Genomic DNA, 18,435 nt, shown 5'->3' with positions numbered 1-18,435 from the left:
CTTTTGCATAATGGAAAAACAAAGAGAAAGAATGTTTTTGAAGATAATTTAGGCTTTCTGCTGAACAATGTATAAGCATTATCTCATTTAATTCCCAGAGCAATCTACAGACAAGTATTATCCTGATTTTTACATATAAGAAAACAAAGGCTCAGAGAAGTAATTTCTCAAAGTCACATAGATAGTAAGTTTCATAGGCCATAATTCTAAGTTTAATAGATGCAACGGCCCAGGCTTTCTCTCATTATATATATAAAATGTATTATTATATTAATATATCTGTATTAATATAGTATTAATATTATAATAAAATTAAAATCTTATTGTATTATTTAATATATGTTAAAATGCTACCTCCTTCCATCTTTAAAAAAATGCCTTCTGCTATCTCTGCTTCCTTTCAGTTAATGCCCTAATTCTCAATCACGAAACAGAGGTTTTTGGAAGATTGGTGGATCATGAATCCTATTCAGGAGTCTTTACCATCAGACTTGTACCCCACGAACACTTCTGCTTTTGTCTCTAATGCTATATCCATAGTCTTTGTCCACCATGTCTTTGGCAGAATATTTTATTGTTCCTCAACTCCTTGTTAAAGCACTTCCTCCTTAAGCTTTTAGAGTTCTGCTGATTCTTTGTTTCTCTGCTTTACATCTTTTCCTTTTTTCCATTTCCAAAGTGTATGTATTTTCCCACTTTTTCTCATATTTTCCTTGACCTTTCTTTTGGTCCCTTTTTTTCTGGTGGTCTCACCAGAAAAGTCACCAGGCTTTGACTTCCACCTATAAGGAGGTGACCCTTGAGTTTCCATCTCTAGCTCAGGCTTCTTACCCCAGCTCAGACCCATATGTGCAACTACCAACCAGACATCCTCACCTGGAGGACTCATGGAGAACACAAATTCGATGTACTCATTGAATCTTTCTCCTAAAACCTTCCTTGGTCTTATCACAGACAATACCACATTAGTTTGCATTCATGCATAGATCACTGGTCTTCCCATAACTTCCATGGGTTGTACATCACCTAATAAATTTTCTCAATCCATGAATCTTCTAAGATTCTACTGTTCTTGTGGCTACACTTCTACAACCTTACTCTTGCTTTTCCCCTATCTTTGAATGCCTCTCCTTGTTTTTGGATTTCAAACCCTACCCAGTCTTCAAAATCTACCTAAATTTAACTCCTATAGGAGCCATTCCTGATCTCTGCCTCCTTTAAACAAACTCCATAGTACATTGTAACAGATGCTGTTGGTGCCTATACCTTCTTGCCAATTCCATTTTAGTGCATTCTAGTTCAATTGCCAAGCAGCAGCATTCACACTTACTTTCCTGCAGGGTTTATCTGGTTACCAGTAGCTTTGTTCTCTGTGTAGCAGGCTAGAAGTACAGGAGTATTAATGCTCCCTGAAAACAGTACTCAACCAATAAATACCTAGCTCCCTCACTCTTGGGTAAAATAACTGAGTGGGTGTCTTATGCTGGTCCCCAGAGAATCCCCAGTAGAATTAAATTCTAGTTGCCTAGGAGAATCAGATTCTAGTTCCTGGCTTATTAGGGCACCCATTGACCACCCTCTTATTCCCTGTCCCCTGTTTCTGCTCTGGTACTGATGTTTCCTGGAAACCTCTTTTAAATAAATGACTCAGCTCAAATCCTTATTTCAGGGTCTGCTTCTGGGAGACTCTGATTAGGAAGCATGTAATCTGTGTCTCTCCTATCACACTTAGCTCCTGGAGGGCCAGGCTGGGCTTTATCTCTGTTCACACTCTGGTTGAGCCTCTGCCCATTAAGAATGAGGAAACGGTCATTTAATGAAGAGGCTTTGAAGACTAGGGAGAAGTAAGCTATGGCCAGATCACGGTATGTCCTGTCAGAAGGTTGCTGGGCTCTATTCACAGGGTAAGGGGAAGAGAGGTTACTACTGAAGCCATATGAAGAGGAGAACACCTAGAAGGGTGGCAGGGGAAAGTAGAGTCCTTAGTGGTATGGAGGCCAGCCTGGGAAAATACTGATGGGTGTCAGTGATGAAAAAATGTTCCAAAGAGTCTAGCCGAGACAGGTGAAGCTGAGGGCCATGGGTGGAGAAAAAGAGGAAAATTTACTCAAGAAAAAAAAAAAAAAAAGTAAACAATGAGCCTTGAAGGATACTGCCACCACGTGGGCATGACAAATCCACCTCTGTCCCAGGTAGGTCCCACTTGACTACAGCAGCCTCACAGGTTTTCTCCAGGTCAGTAGTACCCAGAGCCCCATGCCCTAGACACCTGCCTGTCCATCGACACCCATTCTTCTTCTTCTTCTTTTTTTAAAGATCCTATTTATTTATTCATGAGACACAGAGAGAGAGGCAGAGACATAGGCAGAGGGAGAAGTACGCTCCATGCAGGGAGCCTGACGTGGGACTCGATCCTGAGACTCCAGGATCATGCCCTGGGCCGAAAGCAGGCGCCAAACCGCTGAGTCACCCAGGGATCCCCCATCGACACCCATTCTTAGTGAACCAGTTCCTCTCCAGGGCCTAGAGAGCAGAACCCAGTCTCCTGAGGGCCCTGACTGTTATGTCAGGCACTTCACATCTATCTGCTCCGCTATTATCCCAGGCTTTACCTCTGAGCTGTCCCTGACTCACTCTGGTCCTTTCTTCCTTGTCCTTCCAGGACAGGCCTGGGAGTTCAGTGAGCCTGGGAACTGTTCTGAGTAGAGAGTGTTTCAACCTTCACTGGTGTCGTCTCCCTTCCGCAGGCTGGGATTGTACAAGCAACACACTTCTTCCAATAAGTGCCCCAAACTCATCTGCATGCAGCTCAGCTAGAACCACAGAGGCTGTGGCCCTAGAGTAGGTTTGGGATGTGTCAGAATTCATCAAGGGAATGGGAGCAAGACCAGAAGGCCCCAAAGGTCAGGTCTTGAGGCCAGCATTTGGCTGGGGTGCCTTCCTATCTGCCCCAGAGACAAATACCTCACCCAGACTGCCCAGGGAAACACATGGAAATTCTGCAGAAAGGTTCAAACTCTGTAATGATAGGCACTGTCAGAGGGAAACTGACAGGGAGCAGTGTGGAAAAAAGGAGAGTTGTTGGGCTTTTAAAGAATTGGCTCTGGCGACTCTGTCCCCTAAACCCAGAGATTTAAACTAGGTAGGAGCTGCATGGATTCAGGCTACACACCAAGGAAGGACATTATTGAAACTCAATTTAATAAGGCAGTGTTGGTCACTCAACCCTCACATTCCTGGGGTCAGAGGCATAGAAGACCCTTCTCCTGGTAAAGGCTGGTCTTTCCTTCCATGTTTGGAACTCAGGTCACTCTGATTCCCTACCATCCTGTAGGTCTCTGCTCTGATTCCATCTCTTCATAGCAGCCATGAATCATGTCCTCCCACACCATGTCCCCATATGACCCCCCAAAATGATATTACTTATTTATTTGTGCACTCCAGCCTCCTCCTTATTTTTTTAAATATTTTATTCATTTATTCATGAGAGACACAAGGAGAGAGGCAGAGGCATAGGCAGAGGGAGAAGTAGGCTCGCTGTAGGGACCTGAGCTGAAGGCAGATGCTCAACCACAGAGGCACCCAGTGTCCCTATTCCTTCCTATTTTTAAACGAGAGATCAAGCCTGGTCTCTCTGGCTCTGCCATTGGACTGCATCTCAGGAACTTGGGCCATAGGAGCCAGCCAAAAGAGCCAGAGGGGAAAAGGCCCCCTAGATAAAGGGATATTAAGCATGGGGATGAAGGGAAGGGAGCAGACTTTGGAAAGGGCCGCAGCAGGGGAAGATCTGGGTAGGTGCCCCAGCCGGGCTGTCTCCTTCCAGTCAGTCTTCCTGGTGTGCCCCATCAGCAGGGGTAAGGTTTGGAGGAGAGGCTGCAGGGCAAGGAGCTCAGGCCTTGGGTCCCAGGCCCCAGTCCCATAGACTTGAATTGAAAACCACTGTCCTGAGAGAAGTTTGGCAGTTTCCCCCAGTGCTGACTGTGAGGCTGTGGTTACTCAGGGCTCCTGGTGAACCCTGGCAGACATCACGGGAAGTGACTGGTATGGTAATTAGAGTGACCGAGTTCAGATCTAGAGTGGGGTGATTGTCATTGTTCTGTTTCTTATCTATCCTCAGCCACAGATGGAACCTCTCACAGGCCCAGCAGGCAGGAGCTGGACCCCAACTCTGCTGCGGGCAAGATCACTGCCGTTTTCCAATATCTGGTCTCCTGCTGTCTAGGTACTTGGGGGGTTGTATTTCCCCATTCCCGAGACATTGTGTGGTCATGTGACTTGCTTTGGTGAATCCAATGTGATTGGGGTTTGGGGTGTGCACTCTTTTCCAGTGGAAAGATTAAACTGGCTGTGCTCACCTGGGCACTTCTCTCTCTTCCAGCATGGTGGCTGCGGCAGCACCTATTGATGTGGAGGTGTGACATTAAGACATTATGTGGAAGAAAGATCCTGCCCTGGAGAGTCACCCAGACTCAAATCACTGCTATTTGAGGGCTATTTGTCACTGTATCATGACCTGTCCTGTCCTGACTGATACCAAGGTAAGCCAATGTGCCTCTGTGTGGGGAATGGGAAGAGAAGAGAGGACACAAGAGTGGTCTTCCAGGAAGTTGATGAAGCAGATGGGCCAGTGGGGGAGAGGGATGGAATACTCTTTTGGATTTAATTCTGATCAGCAAGAAGAAATTAGAAAAGTAAAAGGGAGAGGAACCCTAATGAATGAGGATCATTATATAAAAGCTCTGAGAAAAATATTTGTTTGGTCAGCCCCCTCCTTCTCTTGGCCTACCAGTTAGTTACAGAGCACCAGGCCTGATGCTGTGATAGAGAAGCCAAGATAAAAATGAAAGGCCACTGCCCTTGAGAAGCTCATAGAGAGCAGAGGCCTTGATGGCTTACACTCCTCCCAGCTATGCTGCCTGCTGGGAGAATCTTGAATGAGCCCAATGACGAAAGGGAAGAGAAGGAGCTCAAGCTTAGACGTGAGGGGCATGGTGGACACAGAAGATGGAAAAAAGATCACAGCTAAGGTTGAGAAAACCCAGTGACATCACAACTTCCACTGACAGTTGGACATCTATCTACATGAGCCAGGCACTGTCCCCAGAGTTAGGGGGGATACAGCCACAAGCAAGGCCTGGAGAGAATCAACATGCAACAACAGCGTATTGACCAGGGATATGACAAGAGTTAGAAAGAAGGGGTAAATCTGGAGTGAGGGCATCTGCCTAGGCATTTGGGGACTTGGTATGTGAAGACAGAATAGGAGTTTAGCATTCACCATTCATTTATTTAATAGTTTTTAATGATTTAATCATATTTAATCATTCATTTAATCTCCCTTTTAGGCCCCCATCAACATGGAAAGGGGCTGTCTGGAAGAAGCTGTGCCCATAAGCAAGAGTATGGGGGCAGGGCAGGTGTCTCCCCAGGGCAGGGGCACCCTGGTTCCAAGAAGGAGCCACCAGCTTGAGCCAACAAAATGTTCTCGGGGGGGAGGTAAGGGCTTTGGACAGAGACAAACCACCGTGCCCAAATTTGAAGACTGGGGTCGGATCAGAAAGGGAGTAAAGGTGGCTTGTGGGGGTTTTGGGGGAGAAGCTTAAACTATGTCCAAAGCCTTGACATTCTGGTGGCATGCAAGGGGTAGGGGGAATTTCCAACCACAACATGCTGGATTGATTTGGACAAACAAAATTTTGTCAAATTTAAAAATCACAAAAAAGCCCTGCTTTTCTTAATTTTTAATTTTTAAAGATTTTATTCATTCACTCATGAGAGACACACAGAGAGAGGCAGAGACACAGGCAGAGGGAGAAGCAGGCTCCCTCCAAGGAGCACGATGTGGGACTAGATCCCAGGACCTCAGGATCACGACCTGACACAAAGGTAGATGCTCAACCACTGAGCCATCCAGGTGCCCCCAAACAGGGCTGCTTTTGCTAAAAAAAAAATGAAAGATACACCCAAGAGGAAGGTCAGCTGCTTCACCAGGACAGGCTTTGTTCAGTACCAGGGAGCATTGACTCTCACTGCCGTGAAATGGGCAGTGAGTGGTTGCATCCCAGGGTGTGAACTCTGGGTTCTGACCACTGGGTCTGGCTGATTTGGGGGCAGCTGCCAAGATGTGAGCTTCTCTGCCAGGGGCCACCAGACTGCCTGGCTCACACCCTCAGAAGGGCCGGGTGCCCCTGGGGCCGTCTGAACCTGCTGCAGACAAGGTTGGCTCCCACAGGCTCAGCTTCTGGGGGCTCCAGAACCCTGTGCCCAGATTTCCCACCTATTAGGCCAGGACTCCAGGGCTGTCATGGCACTTTTCACATGTGTGTGTGATTTTTTTGGTTTATGTTGGTCTCTTTCTGTCTTTAATTAAATTTCTTTTGGAAAAAATCCATCTCCACAGAACCAAGGGATTAAAAAGTTTTCAGTTTTGTTTTTGATGTTTGTTTTTCCCCCATCTGTGCCATGCCTTGGGCCCGTAGTGACTGATTTTCACGTTGGGGACAGCAGGTACCTGATTGAGGGAAGGAGTGTTCAGTGAGGTGACAATATGAGGCCAGCCAGACAGTAAAGCCAAGGGAAATGTCTTCCTCTTAAGCTTACATATACCTACTCTTAAATGACCATCCTTGGGGAGTTTCCCAAAGGACTTGGGCCCCCAAAGCCCATGACTGTCAGCCTGACTACCCCCAGCCTGGCCTCCTTTCTCCTCCTGTGTGGCCGAGGCCCAGCCTGGACACTCCATCTTCAAAGGGAGAAGACAAAGCCTGCTTGTTGCTCTGTATTTGTCTTGGGAGCTCCTGCTCCTAGGAGAGCCTCCTGGCCTCCCAGGCCAGGAATAGCACCGAGTCTACACGGCCAGCCTGCCCTTCTGAGTTGCTTGTTTTTATTAAAATTCTTCCGCACGCGCAATCCCGGACGGTGTGTGGATCTTGGATGAGGTGGTATGGGGGACTCAGGGAAAGGAAGGCCTCAGGCTTCTTCAGGTTGGTGTTTATTTGGCCTGCCTTTTCAGAGTAGTAGAGAATGGCAGTCCATAAAAGTGACCCAAGATTGGTGCCTCAGAGGGTGGTGGGGTGTGACACAAAGTCTGTGGCAGGCCTCAGCCTGGCTCTGGGCTGCCAGCCCCCAGACAATACAGGAAACACTCTGGAGAGCTGCAGAGGCAGAACAAGGACAGGGCCCCCAAACCATGGGGCAAAGCTTACAAGAGCTGCTTCCTCCTGGTTTTTATCTGAAGGCTCCCGCAGGGTGACCCACAGGGAGACAGTCAGCTTGGCATCTGTCCCCTGGCCACTAGCAGCTCTCTGGAGCAGGCAAGGGCTGCCTGCCATGGCAGCAATATACACCTGCTGGGGGCGGGGCTCGGGCTCCTGGCTTCCAGCTTTGCTCAGGTGCGGCCTGGTGGCATGTTCCTCAGCGCTTCATGTGCCTCCACACCGGCCCAGATACCCTTCAGCATTCCCCCATCTGGTCCTGGAGGCTAACAACAGCCCCGGACTCCAGAGTAAGACCTGCTCTGCCTGGTTGGCGTTATGCACAGAAAGGATTCCCATCATTCTAGCCTATTTACCTGGAGACTGAGTTCCTTCTTGCCCCACTGATCTCCACACTACTGGGCTTCGAAGCTAGTCATTCATTCTCCTGGCAGGCCCTCGGCGAGACAGGCAGGTGATGGCAGACGATGGCATAGGAGCTTCCAGCAAGAGTGTGCTTTCCAGTGTCATGCTTGGAAGCTAAGGCTTGTCCCAACAGTCTGGGCTCTGAGCCCCTGCTGAGGTGACCACCCCACAAGACCTGTAGGGATGTGGTGGAGGGCGTAGGAGCAGGGGGAGCCATTTTCAAGAGTCAGGAAATTGCAAAAGTTCCAGCGTCTGCAGCCAAAGGCTCAGTGTGGAAAATTTCAGGCTCCAAGCAGGGTTCCAGAGGAGGGGGAAGGAGCCCTGGGGCCAGGATGCTTGTCCCAGACTTCTCAGACCTGGGCCCTCCCCTGACAGGCAGGACGGCTGGTCAGAAAGGCCAGAGAGGCCAGGGAGGCCAGGGAGGCGGACTCAAGTCCCTTCACTGCCTGAGAGGGGCTTCACTGATCAGAGGGAGAACTTACAAGGGGGTCCTAGTCCCCGGAAGAGTGCTAGAGGGACAGCAGCCCCCAGGGCTCGGGGGAAACTGAGGCACGGCAAGATGAAATATGCTCTAGACAAGGCCAAAATTTCAGCATGGGGACGTCTACCCCACATGAGGGGCCAGCAGCCTAGTAGGACACAGGGAGAGAGGTGCAATCCTAGGGGCAGGTTTGGAGTGGGAGTGATGGTCTGGGTTGGGAGTGCGTCCCCTGGATTCATTGCAGGGGCTTTCTCCAGGAAGACCTAAGGCTCATGGTAGCCAGGACAATGAGCGGCTAGGAGGAAATGGGGTCGGGGTGCCCGGCATGGAGGCCGAGGCCCGGGCAAGCTGCCCCTCAAGACTTCCTCCTGCCTGGCCAGGCCTCTGCTGCAGTGCCCCTGCCAGGGCCCCTGCTCTGCTCAGCAGTGGAGCTCCAAGTGGCAGGGCTCCCACATGTCGTCGGGAATCACCGGGGCCCCACAAGCGCCCCGCTGACCCCGCATCCGGGCCAGGACCATTTGACTGGGCCTGGAGGAAGCCGCAGGCCACCACCAGCATCTCTGCTGCTTGCTCGGGCCTCAGGGCTCCTGGAGCAGGGCCGAGAACGTGCAGCCCGCCGGCTTGCGGCTGGGGATTTCGCTTGGAGCCGCTACATTTGGAACCCATTATTTAATCATTAATTTCCTCCTCTCGTCGACCCCTTCCATCCCGCCTCAGCTCTGCGCCCCCCGCCCCAGATTAGATCTCCACGTGGTGCTTTGCAGTGATCCTTGACAGGGCTTCTGTGCTGGGGATGGGGAGGCGGGGAGGGAAGCAAAGAGGCGGCTGCTGCTACTCCAGGCTGCTTGGCCGTAGGATTGAGAGAGGAGATGGGGCAGCGCGGGGCCTGGATCTGCAATAGGGGAGGGTGTAAAGTGTCTAGACCCTGACCCAGGAACCCAGGTACAAGCTGTGCCTCCCTGGAGGGCATCAGAGCAGGAGGACCTTCCCAGAGGCTGGCTGGGGCTTGCTGAGCTCTGGAGTCCAGGGGCTCCGGAAGCCCCTCTAAGCCTCTATAGAAGGATGAGACACAGCTCCCTGCCCCCTTCTCTCCTGGGAGAGGAGACATGTGGGAGAAGTGAGACCACACTCCGTAAGCTGAGTCTGTGGAAGGATCAATCTCCAGCCCTGGCCCCAGGCCCAGCCAGGTAACAGGCATGTCCGCCTTCCCTGGGGAGCTCCCCGTCTATGAAGAATAGACTCACTGAGAGGGACTAGACCTCAGCCCCACCTACCGAGCACCGGCCCAGTTCCAGGGGAGGCCAGCGAGCTGGGGGCCTCTGTGGGGCTTTGTGGGACATAAGGCAGGTGAAGCCAAGAGGACACATCCTTTCTCCACTCTCCCCACATGGCTTTCATCACATGCTCCCAGATCTGAGGGATGGTCGTGACCTGAGCAAGTCCTTCCCGGGGGGGGGGGGGGGGGCAGCCCTGAGGACACTGTACACCTGGGGGAAGGTGGGAGGTACTGCCATCAGGGAAAGAGGGAAGGGGCAAGTGTTTAGAGTGCCTGCCACAGACTTGGCCGGTGGGCTAGGTTCTTCACTGCATCGTCATTGTCACGAACAGCAGCAGCACGGCTAACACTTACATCGTGCTTTTCTGTGCAAACGATGGTACCTCACTGCAATCTTCCCAGCAGACCTAAGACAGAGGCTCTGCTGTGACGCTTACCTCGAAGATGAGGATAGAGGCTCAGAGATACAAAGGAACTTACTTAAGTGAGAAGAGGCAGGACCACGTCTGAAGTCCACACTCTTTCCCAGAGCTAGAGGGCTTCTAGCCATGGCCTCATGGTTAGCTGGGCTAGGGTCTGAGCACAGCCCACTTCTACCCTCCATTGCCCCCTCCCCCCACCCTGGAGGAAGCTGGCTGGCCCAGGGATGCACTGGCTCATCTCAGCAGGAGATGGGGGAAAGGATGGGGAGCTCCTCTTGCTTCACAGCGCCCCCCTCACAGCAAAACGCCCTCCCTCATACCACTATTCTGAAACATCTACCTTCTTCTGAGGGCCAGCTCAGTGCTAAGCCTGCCCTGATAGTCCCATCTCTTCTCCAAAGTCTTAATAACCCTTAAAGTCTGAGACCCATCCCTTGCCTTGTACAGTTCTCCAGAAGTTCCTCTGTGAGTGAAAGTTTCCCCTCCTGACCTGGAAGCCCTTAAAGACAGAAAAAGCATCAGCCTCCTGCTGAGTATCAGTGGATCCTGCGGCAGGGGTGAGGACCAGCGGCTAGGGACCCTCAGGCTCTAGCTGTGTGCCCCACTGCCTTACCACTGCCCCTCCTTGAAAAAGGTATGAAAAGGGGTGGCAAGCTAGGGGGCAGGCATGCTCCCCTTTCTCCTTTAGTTCACACACTCACTAACCATACTAGCTGCTGGCTGCTGGCTGAGCCTCATTGTTTTGTTTTGCTTATTTGTCTTTGGTTGTTGTTTTTTTATTTTGTTTTGTTTTTGTTCCTAGCCTCTGAACCTTTTTACTGTGCTTGGAGGAACCCCTAACTGAACAAATCCCAGAGAAGGCAGTTCCCATCTCTTAATATAGATATGGAGATCTTTCTATGCAGCTGAACATGGGCATCTGACCCAGCCTGGGCCAGTTGCAGACATCTCACCTAGACTTTAAACTCAGGACAGGGAAGGATTATTCTGGTGGTGGCTGTGGCAACAACAGGGAAGCAGGTGTTAGGACCCCATGCTTTGGAGTGTGCTCTGGCTTTTCAGCACTCCCTGGGTCCACATGTCTTCTGAAACTCTCTTTTCATCCCCTGGGTAATTTTGGGGAATATGAATAGCTTTCTCTGCTTAAACCAGCCAGACTAAGTTTCTGTTTCTTACAACCAACAATCTGGATTCTCAGAGCCTTTCTTTGCTGCCCTTCCACCCATAACTTGGAGTCTACTTGCTCTGCCATCAGATATGCTGTGACAAGACACCAAGTTACATTCTGGTCAGTACTGGTTTCCCAAGTCAAATGCCTGTTCTTTCTCAGAAGACTCTAGGAAAAAAGTAAAGACACATGATGTAATGGGTGAAAATAGGCTTTGGCACAGCCAGAACCAGGGTGAGATCCTGCCCTTCCCTTTCACAAGTGATAGATTACTTAAGCGCTTTGAGCAATAGGTTTTGTAAATGTGCAAAATAAATTTAATAAGACCTGTTCCATATCAGTTGTTGCAGAAATGAAATTAGAAGATTAATGAACACAAAGCACCATGGTGCCCAACACAAAAGAGGCATCCAACATTTATTTGTTTAGCAAATATTTTCTCATTATTGGCTCCTATTCTTCACTCTTCTTCATGCCCTTTGCCGTGTGAATTTGTGGTTCCTCCCATCAGAGGTAGAGTATACTTTGCCAGCCCTCAACTGCGTGGGCTCCTCTCTGTGACTTGTTTTGGCTAATGGGATGTTTGCAGATGTGACAGGGACTTGACATGTGCTTGCACAGTTGACCTTGCCCACTTGTCGTTCTCATGGCATTGTTGGAAGAACATGCTCTGTCAGCTGCTAGACCTAGGAGGATAAAAGATACATGGAACTGATCCAACCTACAGCTGGATGCCAAGACCAGCTGATTCTGGTCAAGAGAGATGCAAGAGTGAGAATACATGATTATTGACTTTGGGGATGATTTGTTATGCAGCGCTATTGAGGCAGTTGGTAACTGACAAACTCACTACCAAAATGTCCAAAGACAGGAAATCCAGAGATGGCAGAGTTGGGTCTCTACTATGCTATTAGAGGCCCATGCCTTTTCTACCATTCTGCTTTAATACCCTCAGTGGAAGCTGGTTCCTGTACATCTAAATATCATCTCCATGTTCCAGGCCAGAAGAGAGTTGGAAGATGAAGGATAAAGAGTGAAGGACAAAAGCTGAAAAGGAATTTGTCAATTGAGTCTGCCTCATTAAGAAGCCTTCCCAGAAGTGCCACTCACTATATATTTTATATATTATATCATATTGTCTCACTTATATTTTATTATCCAGAACCCTGTCTTAATGCCACCCTAGCCTCAAGTGTTTCTAGGAAGCTGAGTACTTTTAATGAATTGCATTGCTTCCCTGACAGATTTTAACTTGTTAGTAAGGAGGGGAGGGCAATATCTGCTTCAGATTTATTGAGAACCTACAATGTACCAAGGAGTGTGCAAGAGCTGGAGATGCGGCTGGCGCAGGGGTCCTGGTCTGGTGTGGAAAAGAGATGAGGATAACAGGGATGTGCGTTCTTCTCTACTGTCCTATATTGAGGAGCATCTTGAGTGGGTTCTGTTCTGTCAAGGGTGAAATGGGTGTGGGGAGTTCTTTGTCCCCCACATCCCACTTCTACCTCCCTCTTCAGAGCCCCACATCCCTGGGATATTACAGCATTGGTGGGGCTCTACCCTGGATGATTTGGATGGGGATTGAGTGTATGCAAAGCATAGAGAGAAGCTTCCTTATCTCTGGATAGTCAATAAGCAACATTCTGGCTGCTGCTGTTGAGCAAGCGCTGTTGAGATATCAAGGAAGACTCCCTAGGAGACCTACTCAAGTGGAGATCAGGGAGTTTGGGATCGTACCAACTTGGCTTCTGCATGGCTGCCTGCTATTGGTAATGAAAGATACCCACCAAAGAGAGACCAGGCATTTCCAAATGCTGATCCCAGCCCTGGATACCTGGTTTCTCTGGGTGCAGTGCCTTCCTTCCTATCCGGGGCCACTCCTTTCTTTACAGCTCTCTTTGTCTCCCTTTCTCCCAATCAGAGGCATCCTATCTAGACTCAGCATTTATTCCATACTCTCAGTGTCTATGCTTGGAACTATCAAATGTCTATTTCTGCCTTTCTACTGAAACAGCCTTTCCTAGAAGCATGCATGCTTTACAATCTACGTTGAATGGGAGAAAGCCTTGGGATGAAACTAAATTCTAAAATGAAAAATAACAACAATAAAAGATGCTAAAATCATATCATCTGCATAAATGGTCAGGCTAGTTCACTATAACCTGATAAAAGCCAGGGAAGCCTAACCCAGCTAGAGGTGCCTAACCCGGCCTGAGGGAAGGGAAGGAGGGCAGAGTCTGAAATACTCATTTGTTCATCATTGTTTATGGGCACCTGCTTGGTGCCAGGCGCTGTCCTTGGTGCTGGGACAAGAGGCCTTAACCAGGTGCATGGTGGAGGGTATTGTCCGGGCAGAGGGGGCAGCCAGTGTGGGCACAGGGAGAGTGCAGAACACTCATGGAATTACACATGGTGTGAAGTGGGCATAAGAACACGGGCAAGATAGGGGTGTCAGGATGGTGCTAGTGATAGGAGGGTGCCCGGTCAGGTAGGACCTTTAGGGATATACTTGGAAACTTGATCTCTATCATGAAAGCTGAGAAAAAAAATGATGTATTTTAATGCAAGACTGGGGTTGGTATCTGAGGAGAGGTAGACGATTTGGCTGTGATCTGGAGCATGGCTCTGAGGGGGGCCTAGAGGGCATACAGTAGGGCTCACACCTCAGCTGGAAGCAGCAAGCATGGAGAGAAGGGGACAGATCTGAGCAACCATTAAAGCAGAGAAGCTATGGATGTGTATTTTCTCCTCTCCAGGAAAAGTCAATAGGGCAGAGTCGCTGCTTCCCCTATTAGACTTCTCCGTGGCAGTCACTGCTACCACCACCATATTGTCCTTCTCGAGACCAGGCCTAGTGTTCCTCAGGGGAAGACTCTGCCAGTATAGGGAGGTTGGAGTGAGAGGAGGTAGGAAAGGAGCTGTGGGCCAAAGTGAACACTAGGCTATAATGAGCAGGGACACAAGATGGGAGCAGGTGCAAGCACTGAATGACCCATCACCTTCTCCTTCCTGCTCTCCATCAAACCTGGAGACCTCCTGCCACCTGTGGGGCCCTTAAGGAGCCTTGGACATCTCCGCCACTAGGATCACTTGTGCTCTGGCTGCCTGTGTTCTGGCTCTAACCTCCTGATGACGATCCCCCAGCAGCCTACTGTGGGGAGACCCACCCCCAACTTTCCTTCACCCTCTGCTCAGAGGCCAGACATACCCCTCCTTTCTTTGGCTCCCTGGTCCAGGGCCTCCTGCAGATCTTGCCCATGGCCTCCATCTGGCCTTCAAGGCACCGCTTCATTTTCTTTGGCTGTTGCTTTTTCCTCTTTCCACATACCTGGTTGGTTTCCAGGATCAGCCGAGGCTCAGACTTGGCTATATGGAAATAGAGATAGACATAGTCCCTCTATTATTTAATTTAGTGAAAGCAAAAAAAAAAAAAAAAAAAAAAAAAGAAAGAAGAGTTCTTGGCTAGGGTGGTACCTCTCAAGCCAGGAGACCCCACCAAAGCCCTTGGTAGCTTGGACAGGAAGTAGCCAGCAAGGATCTCCCTTCCAAGCTCAAATGGCCTTCTCACCCCACCTCAGGTTCTCTCTTCTGGCAGGCTTCAGGCCTCCCGGCTGCCCTCTGCCTCCCACCCCCCAGCCCTCCCTTGCTCCCAGCCCCCTAGGGCAGCAGTCACTGCCAAGCCCTGGCAGTGACACATTGCTCAGTCTCCGTCTGGGGCCCTCCCAGCTCCAGCGACCTCTGGATGCCCCCCCAGGCCCACCACACGCTATGGGCTGTTCCAGCCGAAATTCCCTTGCACTGTGGAAAGAGGAAATGAGAGCAGGGGTGGGGGCAAGGGATAGCAGAAAAAAATAAAATGAGATGGAATCAAGTCCTGGAAAGAGAGAGAACTGAAAGAAGAAAGAGGCAAGAATTGGCTTACTTGGCTGGGGCTACTCTGGGGCCATAGCAGTGGGTCTTGTCAGGTCATCCTCAAAGGGAGCTTGGCCCACACTCTCCTGTGGCAGTGTCTCCAGATGGATTATTTTCTTGTCCTGGACTTGGTAAGCCTTCTGCCCTGCCTTTTTTTGAGTAGGCATTGTTGTCCACCAGAGTGAGCCAAAGTACCCAGGGGCATCTGAGACCTCCAAGAAAGCAGGGGAAATGTCTGGGCTGGCTGGCCCCACAGCAGGAACTCTGGGACAGTGACCCTCCCAGCAATGTCCCAGTGGGCTTGGCATCCCCCTTTCTGGCCCCACTTTCTCACTTTCTGTCCCCTGACTCCCAGCACCTACTTCACTGCCTTCCCCCTGCCCTGAAAAGAGAAACCCATTCTTTAGATCTCACAGCACCCTGTCATTTTGCACCTTTATCAACGCACTAACTGCTTTCCGAAATGCATCCTGGGGACCATGCAACTACCATGTTGTCTCTACAAAGCTCTTTGGGAATGGCTTCTTAACACCTATCTCTGTTCCCAAATGTGGGATTCCCTGGTATAGCTGCATCTGGGAAGAAAGCGACTCTTCCCTACCTGGTCAAGGAAGAGCTGCTGGAGACTTACTCAACTTCTGGCTAGGGGCCTAGGGGACATCAGTCTCTCCTCAGCCTCGCCAATGGTGGAAACAGTACTCAGTACTTGCTTAATGAAACACATACATTTATAAAGGCAGTGCATTAAATTAACCGACACTAAGGTCTAAATGACTAAGAACTTCAGGACGCCTGGGTGGCTCAGAGGTTAAGTATCTGCCTTCGGCTCAGGGCCTGATCCTGGAGTCCTGGAATTGAATCCCACGTCGGGCTCCCTGCATGGAACCTGCTTCTCCCTCTGCCTGTGTCTCTGCCTCTCTCTCTCTCTCTCTTTTTATCTCTCTCTCTGTCTCTCATGAATAAACACATAAAATCTTTAAAAAAAATGACTAAAAACTTCATTACTTTCCCCAAACAAGGTGCTCCCATTTATGATGAAGATGCTCAGTAAACTAAGAAGAGACAGAAATGTGCTCAAGCTGGGACAGTTAATGTAGTTATGGGAATCTTCTAAAACTGGGTCGTGGTCATGATTTCCCAACTCTATGAATTTGCTGAAATCATTGACAGCATTGCAGTACACATGAGCATAATGGCATGTAAATTATACTTTAGTAAAGCTGTAAATAAACCAAAAAGATAATGCTCCTTAATCTGTGTCTTCCACGGAGCAATTTCTGCCGAGGCTGTGGAGACTGGGGGGACTGAGATGAGAGCCTCATGTCCCCTGTGCTCCTCAGGCAAGGAGTAGGTCACTGTAGGCAAGAGGTAGGACATTCTGCTCTGTTTCCGATCCAACTATACCAGGGAACGCTACCCTTGGAAATCACTGGAAGTCTGACTCTGTGCTATGATCCCTATTTGATTCGGAGTTATTAGAAACAAGATGTGTGTGAGTATGTGAGTGTGCACATTTGTATGTGAGCATAGGAGGGTATATGCACGTATGTGAGCACGTAAGGGTATATGCCTGTGCATGCAAATGAGCGAGTATATAAATACCTGGGAGTGTATGTTCATGTCTGTGATCTGTACCCTGAGCCTCCATCAGTGGCTCTCCACCCTGCGGTGATAGGAGGCACAGTGGATGAAACAGCTGGTCTGTGGACTGGACAGCAGGGAGAGGTGCAGCCTGCCGCCAGCTTGGGAGAAGAGACCTGAGGTCCCCTCCATGCATCACACACCTTGCCATCTGTGCACACACACACAGACATACACACACACCTACACACATGCACACACACTCACTTTGTTCTGGAGACTGAGACCACAGCCATCAAGAGAGCCACAGCCACTTCTAGGCCCAAGACATTAAAGAGTGCAGTGGGTCCCGAGTTCTCCCTTTGCCCCTCTTGCTGCCATCACACTGTCATGAGGAGGACAAAGTGGAAGGAATGACAAAAATGTGGTCCTCAAATCTTTCAGCTTTGATGCAGGACATACTTCTTGTCTAGCACAGGGCAGATACACCATTTTGAGTGGATCTTATTCCATTAAAGCATATATTGCCAGGTCCAGGTTCCCCCCTTTCAACCATCCCTCTATCCACCCACTCATCTGCTCAGGGAATGTTTACCGGGCACTTATTAGATGCACTCTGCCAGGCCCGGAGAAGGCTGGGCAAAGAGCCCAGCTTGCTGCCCTCAGGGAGGTCACGGTCTGCTGGAGAAGACAGAGGAACTACTAGGTCTGTATAGTCACAAAGGCAGAGTGTGCATCGGTGTATGTGGGTGAGTGTGTGCCGTAAGAGGGGTGGGTAGTGTACATGGGTTCATGGAACAGGGTCATGCAACTGAGCTTCAGAGAGGAGAGGCTGGTCAAGAGAAGATTCCAACAGGAGGTCATGCCAGGTAAATTAGGAGTCTGCCCCGCAGACCAGGGGAAACGGTGTAGCAGGTAGAGGGAACAGCCTATGTAAACCCTGCCAGTGAAGTAGACCTTGACTTGCACTGGGGCTGGAGGCAGGAGAGGAGGATGGATGGCCTCCATAGGCTCCTCGACATGCTGGACGAAGAGGACAGGCTTTGGGCTCAGCACCAAGGTCCCAAGGCCATCCAAGTGTCCCAGCCCTACAGGCGTCCCAGCCAAACCCCCTGCTATGCGGGTGGAGGCTGGACAGTTTAGGAGGGAGGAAATGGAGGGCGAGAAGTGAGGGTGGGGGAGGAAAAGCTGTGCAAACTGGTAGAAAGCTGCCCTGACTCTGGGCCTCTCCATGGACTGGTGGTTGAAAAATACTAGGCTAGAGGATCTCTAACATTGCAGAAAGCTGAGGTTCCAGCCCTCCTGGTCGGCTAGCTGCCGTGCTAGGTCCTTTTCTCCAAAATGTAAAGAGCTCTGGAAGAAACCAGACCAAGGAGTGTGGGGGGGACTATAGACCTCATGCCTCCTCAGGGGGCCCCAGACAATGGTGTCACAGTGCCTGTCCTCAGGGCACCGCCACTTGATGGGAGAAGGCAGGGGCCTCTCTTGCTCCCTGACAAGCAGCCAAGCAGATGTAAAGGGCCCTCTGAGGTATGCGGTCCTGGCCGAACAGGGGCCCCGAGGAACTGGGCTCAGGGCCAGAGGCACCCACACAGCTCCACTCTGCTGCTAACATGGTCACACATGTTCTGCATCTTTTAGTCCCATCAAGTGTGTCACCCCAAATTTTATAGTTTGAGTGCTCCTGGAACACTAACAACATCTGAAGTACTACTGATGTGATGGGTGGCGAGGATTCTTGGAAGCGGGGCAGAATGCAGGGATGTTAGACGCCTCATTCCAACAGGTGTCTTTGAGAAGCTGAGCGGGAAGTGAGCTGAGACCTCGTCGTTGTGAACGCATGATCGTACCACGAAAACACGAGAACCCAGATGTCTGCCCTTCCCAGCAAGATGAAGCAGGCAACCTCCGCTCTCCTCGGGGCCGTGAACAGTAGCACTGCACTCGTGTCAGTTCCCAAGCTCTGCCCGCGTCCCTTG

The 18,435-nt window shown here is 50.2% G+C and overlaps 1 long non-coding RNA gene across 1 annotated transcript; it reads left to right on the top strand.

Moving 5' to 3' along the window:
* Positions 1-1,564: 1,564 nt before the first annotated feature.
* Positions 1,565-5,808, top strand: LOC111090442. The gene is made up of 4 exons (XR_005371902.1): positions 1,565-1,865; positions 4,118-4,222; positions 4,379-4,538; positions 5,346-5,808. It is a non-coding gene; the product is annotated as an uncharacterized LOC111090442 (long non-coding RNA).
* The last annotated feature ends 12,627 nt before the right edge of the window (positions 5,809-18,435 follow it).

This window comes from Canis lupus, chromosome 17 (genome assembly GCF_011100685.1).
Source record: "Canis lupus familiaris isolate Mischka breed German Shepherd chromosome 17, alternate assembly UU_Cfam_GSD_1.0, whole genome shotgun sequence".
Lineage (NCBI taxonomy): Eukaryota > Metazoa > Chordata > Mammalia > Carnivora > Canidae > Canis > Canis lupus.
This window is presented reverse-complemented; position numbering and strand designations above follow the sequence as displayed.